Source organism: Silene latifolia, chromosome 3 (assembly GCF_048544455.1).
Source record: "Silene latifolia isolate original U9 population chromosome 3, ASM4854445v1, whole genome shotgun sequence".
Classification (NCBI taxonomy): Eukaryota; Viridiplantae; Streptophyta; class Magnoliopsida; order Caryophyllales; family Caryophyllaceae; genus Silene; species Silene latifolia.
The window spans coordinates 51,619,269-51,625,813 of record NC_133528.1 but is presented as its reverse complement, the minus strand read 5'-3'; the positions used below and the strand labels follow the sequence as shown (position 1 = coordinate 51,625,813).

Below are 6,545 nucleotides of genomic sequence, written 5' to 3'. Positions count from 1 at the left end.
TGGCATTTCAATACTTGACAACTTTTTTGCATTTCTTTTTGAACATTTTCAAAGTCACCCCAATTAGTAACGAGGGTGCCTTGTATTTGAAGTTTTAGGAGTCTATTTTTGCTCCTCTTTTCATTTGATGCAATTTTTGCAAACTTTCTTTCATTTTTCATTTCTTTGAACTCAAATTGATTTCTTTTTTTTTTTTTTTTTTTTTGTGCCCATTCCCTTTGATGACAAAAATATGGTAGAACATGGATGAATTGGTAGAAGTATGCATGGTTTCAAGGGTCACCTTGGAATAAACGGTAGCCAAGGAGTTATCACACCACAAGGTACTCTTGACTAGGCCTTAAACCATGGGTCAAAGGATACTAGCATGACACATCCTAGGGTGTTTTACAAGTATTCTAACAAGCAAAGTCTTAGAATAAAAAGCATCTACTAGGGCCTATATACACTTGTCAAGCTTCCCAAGTAGACGGTTTCGCAAAATTTTTCTAACATGCAACTACATGCCATGATGCAACTAACATATAAACATCCTAATGCAAATGATTCTACCAACTAATATGCCATATAAACTAGATGCAATCCTAAGTTCACATTGTTTTTACCGCATCAATCAAAATAAAGCCACATAGTCATTAACATAAAGAGGAAAAAGGAGATTGGAAAGATCATACCATGCGGTCTTCAATATCCTCATGTCTCGGATGTGGCGTAGTCAATCAAAGTGAACAAGGATAAAACAAACACAATATATACAAAGGAAATGAACTTGTTTTTGGTTTTTCAATTTTTCAAATTTTTATGATTTTTGAAATTTTTCAATTTTTATGGTTTTTGAATAAAAGTTAAGTGTTAGAATTCCCATCCCCACACTAATATGGGCATTGTCCTCAATGGCCAAAATGATGGAAATTATACAAAGATGATGCATGATTTCTATACTAAATGCAATTCTACACTAAGCTATACTACATGATGCATGGTTTTTGTTATGACGGAGAGGATAATTTAAATTACCTCCCGTTGCGTATGCATTAACTTCCCCAAACCAAGTAAGACACTATTGCTAATGTCAAAGCATGGGGGAGTTCATGCACATGCTATGCTATGCATGAAACTAGATTGTCATTTTGGATTTTACAAAAGTGGGAACAATAAAGAACACCTCAAAGGAACCGAGGTGCGAGTCCTTTGATGTTGCTAGGACTAAACCAACAATGATCAAAATGAAATAAAATACAAAGAGATATAGACAAACCGTGGGAGTGTAGGAGTCTCCAAGGCTAGTCTTCCATCATGCTACTATCACCATCACTTCCCTCATGAGAAGTGGTCACATTGCCACTTTCCTTGGCACTTTCTTCCTTGCTTTCTTTATCATCATCTTCCTCATCATTATCTTCACCATCTTCACCATCTCTTTCTTCATCTCCACTTGCTTCTTCCTCAATGTTATCATCAATCTCTTCATCATTTCCAACAACCTCATTGTCTTCCACCATGTCCCTTGATGCACCCGGAAATAAGGCTTCTTTATCCGCCCAACTAGGCAAAGGACAAGATGGATCGAGGAGTCCTTGCCTAGCTAGATGTAGGAGGGGAGGATATTGAGCCAAATAAGCATTCTTCCGATCTTCATAAGCTTGCTTGTGCATGGCTTGCATAAGAAGAGTTACATAGTCTTTCCCAATTTCAACTCCTTGCGGTTTGAACTCTTCATAATCATAGGGGTAAGGTGGTATAACAATGGAAGAGGAGGGGGTTTCATGATCACCCTTTTGTTGTTGAATGATGTACTCGGCTTCTTCGGATAGGGGAAGTAAATAGTTGGTCCGGTGGACACTAAGATGGCAAATCTTTGCGGGTAAAGTGAATGATCGAGCCTCACTTGTAAGCCACCCATACTTGGTATCAAGGGAATTGTGAGCAACCCACTTAAACTTGTTAATCAAGGTGGACATATCAATAAGATGGCCACCATCCTTAGCCTTGTACTTGCTATCCTTATTGAAATTAGGATCAAAGTGCTTGGCTAGGACCGTGACAAGGCCGCCATTAACAATTACGGTTTGACCCTTCTTCCCACTATCTACATGGAGCCATCTATCAACCAATAGCCTCAAAGAATTGTAAGGCTTGGTGTGAATTCTTCCAATATTCAAAGTTGATTCAAGGAGAATAAAATCGAGTCCCGTGAAATGATTGGTGTCTTTCCTAGCAATTATGGTATTTCCCACAACTTTGTGCCATATTCTTATGCCCGGATGATGGACCAAAAGAGCACGACAAGCTTTAAAATCTTCAAATTTCTTCCCGGAGATTGCCTCCCAAAGAGGCTCGGGATCATACTTCCCATATTGCTTATAAAATTTATGTTCATCGCTAAGACCCAAAATTGCACCCAATTCCGGAAAGGTAATGCGTCTACTAGTGTTAGCTAGACGAAACTCAATATTTTCCCTATTCTCAACTTTTGTCACTTTTAAAGAACTTAAGAATTCCAAGACAAGGGAGGGGTATGTTACTTCCTTCATTTCAAACAATTTCTTTAAACCCATGGCATTGAAAAAGACTCTTGTTTGTTCAAGAACACCCAACTTCTCTAAAGCATCTTGGCATATGAATTTGGTGGATTGAATTTGTTTCATAGCAAACTTGACAAATGTATTTCTATGGGAATCGGAAATGAATGTTACCTCCGGATAATGCAAGAGTTGATTAATTACCGGAGTAGAGGGTGATGCTTCCATAGGAATTTGTTGAGGTTGTTGCACTTCCAAGCTTGGTGTTGATACCACCATTGCCAAAGCTTTCTTCATTTGTAGAGCTTTTTGCCTTTGAGAGAGAGTTGTAGCCTTTGGTGCCTTTGTTGCCTTTGCTTTTGCTTTTTTTGCTCCCTTTGTTCTTGCCATTTGATGAGCTAACCAAGAGAAAGATCAAAAATCTTCAATTTGTAGAATGCCCAAATCGATTTTGAATGTGAAAGGCTTTGCCTTTATGAGAACAAAAATCAATTCAAAGGTGAAGATTTTGTTCTTGGTTTTGATTGTTAATGAAGATGGAGTGATTGATTTGTTATTTGAAAGATGGTTTGATTTGATTTTGGTGAGTTTTGTTGAGGGTTTTTGTTTTTGAGATGGAGAGGATGAGGGTTTTGATGTTATGGGTAGTGTTTAAGAGTGAATGAATGAATGAATGAAGGTGGGGTGGGTATTTAAAGAACTCGACAATATTAGGACGCAGGGGCAATCCGTGCGGATTAGGCGCAATCCGCTCGGATTCTTCAGCTTCAAATTTTCAAAAATCCCGCCTAGAGACGGGCGGATTCTGGGAAATCCGCTCGGATTCTTCTGAGATGAGACGGGCGGATTTCGTGCAGGACGGACGGATTCTTGTCCAGAGATTTTTCTTTGTTTTTCTTCAGCTTCAAGACGGACGGATTGTTCACAAGACGGACGGATTCTGTGAGACGGGCGTCTTTCCAGGAATCCGCTCGGATTCTTTGACAGTCAAGAATTTGCAGTTTTCAGCTCAGCCCAAGACGGCGTCTTCTCATCGGGGCGCTCGGATCCTCTGCAGACGGGCGGATTCTCAGGAATCCGCTCGGATTGGTCCTTGTGTACACGGATTCAGTTCCATCCGTGCACCAACGCATTCCCTTATCATTCTTTCTTTCTTTCAAATCTTGTGTTCTTCATTGCGGGGGCACTACTAAGGCATGAATGGCCTAGGCAATTGCCATCCCCACACTAAGGTAAAGCACTACACATCAATTAAAATCATTAGTCCCTCCCTCACTTCTCTCTTTTCATGACAATTATTTTGATCAAAGTAAAAATAAATCCAAAAATGACAAAAAAATAAAAAATGCAATACAAAAATTGAAAAGTAAGTTAGGGAGTTAGAAATATTTACAAGTGGTGGTTTAGGGAGGACTCCACCAAACTCTCATTCTTGATGAGATGTCAAGGAGGCATGTTCAAGGTGTTGTTGATGTTGCTCAACACCTTGAAGAAGTAATCAAAAGCTTGTTCATTGTTATGGTAGAGGTCCTCAATAGACCGTGGTTCTTGTTGTTGATCATGATCGATGGCATGCCCAATGTAGGGATTAAAGATCCCTTCAAATTCGTCGTCCCAAAGACCACAAACTTCATTGAGTTGATCATTGAAAATCTCTTGCTTGGATGGAGACAACTCTCCCAATTTCTTCTCTTGGCCAATGAGGCCATCATCTTCTTCCTTGGTTGATTTTGATGAGCTTTGCAAGCTCTCCTTGTCAAAATTCACTTGCTCTTTGAATGGAGCATCTTCAACTTTCTTCCTCCATTGGAGTTCCGATTTCTTCTTCTCATCTTTTCGGCTATAATGATCAATCATAAAACATGGCTCATGCAAACGAGGAGCTCTCATGGTCTTGTCAAGATTAAAAGTTATACTTTCATCTCCCACTTCTAGAGTGAGCTCTCCATGTTTCACATCAATCACCGCACCCGCGGTGTGTAGGAAAGGTCTTCCTAAGATGATTGGAATGTTGGAATCTTCCTCCATATCAACTATGACAAAGTCCACCGGGATGAAAAACTTCCCAATTCGCACGGGGACATCTTCCCATATCCCTAGCGGTGTCTTCGTCGATCTATCGGCCATTTGAAGAGTGATATTGGTGCATTTAAGCTCTCCCATTCCCAACCTTTTACTTACCGAGTACGGCATGACACTCACACTAGCCCCTAGATCACATAAGGCTTTGTTGATCGTTGTGTCGCCAATGGTACACGGTATTGAGAAGCTTCCCGGATCCTTTAATTTTGGAGGTGAACTCCCTTGAAGTATTGCACTACTCACCTTAGTGAAGGCGATAGTCTCAAGTTTCCGGATTGACTTCTTCTTTGTGAGGATATCTTTCATGTACTTTGCATAGGCCGGAACGTGATTGATTAATTCCGTGAAAGGAATTGAGACTTCTAAGTTCTTCACAATTTCCATGAACTTCCCAAGTTGATCATCAAATTTAGGCTTGGCTTGACGACTTGGAAAAGGAAGTCTAATCACAATGGGCTCCTTTTCTTTGGCTTTGTCTTCATTTTTCTTTGAGCTTTCTTCTTTTGATGATTCCCCTTCTTTGGGACCTTGCACCACAACTTCATTCTCACTAGCTCTCACAACTTCATCCTCAACTTGCTTCTTCGGTGCTTCATATCTTGTACCACTTCTCAAGTGAATGGCACTAACCGTTTCATGTCTAGGGGGGTTACTTTGTGGCGGTAATTGCCCCTTTTGTCTTTGTGAGCTAGAAGATGCTAGTTGGGTTAATTGTGTTTTCCAACATCTTGGTGTGAGCTAGAATGTTGTTGATGGTGGTGTCTTTTGCTTGGCTATCTTTTTGCATTTGGGTGAAAAATTCTTGTTGATTCTTTTGCATTTGGAGGACCGCTTTTTGGACATCAAAACTTTGGTCATTGTGGTGATTGTATGGGTTTTGATTTTGGTAACCTTGGTTTTGATTGTAAAAGGGTCTTTGATTTTGATTTCTCATGGGTGGTGGAGTGTATGTTGTTTGAGGGTTTTGAACATTTTGGCTTTTGTATGAGAGATTTGGATGGAACTTGGTGTTTTCATTGTAAAAATTTGAATAAGGGGTACCACTTTTGTAAGCTTGGAAAGCATTGACTTGCTCGGTTGTTCCCCTACATTCACTTGAGTCATGACCCAAGGTTCCACAATTCTCACATATCCCGCTTGGGATTGATGAGGATGCCGTCATGGCATTAACATGATGCTTTGTTGATTTTGAGTTTTCCTCAAGTCTAGCCATAGCTTGTTCAAACTTCAAGTTGATTGTGTCAATGTGAGCACTAAGTTGAGCACCCAATTGAGTAACGGTGTCCACTTCATACTTTCCTCCTCTAGTAGCCTTGCGAGGCCTACTATATTGCGAATTATGGACCGCCATTTCCTCAATCTTGTTCCATGTTTGATTGTCATCAACTTCGGTGAACATTCCATTTGATCCCATATTGAGAATGTTCCTTGAATCTTCATATAAACCATTCCAAAATTGTTGCACTAAAAACCATTCGCTAAGTCCATGGTGAGGACATGAGCGACAAATACCTTTGAACCGCTCCCAAGCTTCATACAAAGACTCTTCATCCCTTTGCTTAAAACCCGTAATTTGAGCTCTTAGCATATTGGTCTTTTCCGGTGGGTAGAAGTTTTTGTAGAAAGCTAGAGCTAGCTTCTTCCAAGAATCTATTCCAAGGGTGGCCTTATCAAGGCCCTTCAACCATTGCTTTGCGGTGCCGATTAACGAAAAAGGAAATAAGACCCATCTTATTTGGTCTTGAGTCACGCCCGTTTGAGAGATAGCTTCACAATAATCACAAAATGTTTCCATATGAGAATGAGGGTCCTCACTAGGCATTCCCCCGAATTGGCTCCTCTCAACTAGTTGGATGAAGGCGGACTTGGCAATAAAGTTTCCGGTAAGATGTTGTGGGGTAGGAGTACCATTTGGTAGATCCTCCTCGGTGGGTATAGAGT

General features: G+C 40.3%; 1 non-coding gene across 1 annotated transcript; it reads left to right on the top strand.

Annotated features, from left to right (window-relative positions):
- Positions 1-6,085: 6,085 nt before the first annotated feature.
- On the top strand, positions 6,086-6,192 carry LOC141650676 (small nucleolar RNA R71). The gene has a single exon (XR_012546695.1). It is a non-coding gene; the product is annotated as a small nucleolar RNA R71 (small nucleolar RNA).
- Positions 6,193-6,545: the final 353 nt, after the last annotated feature.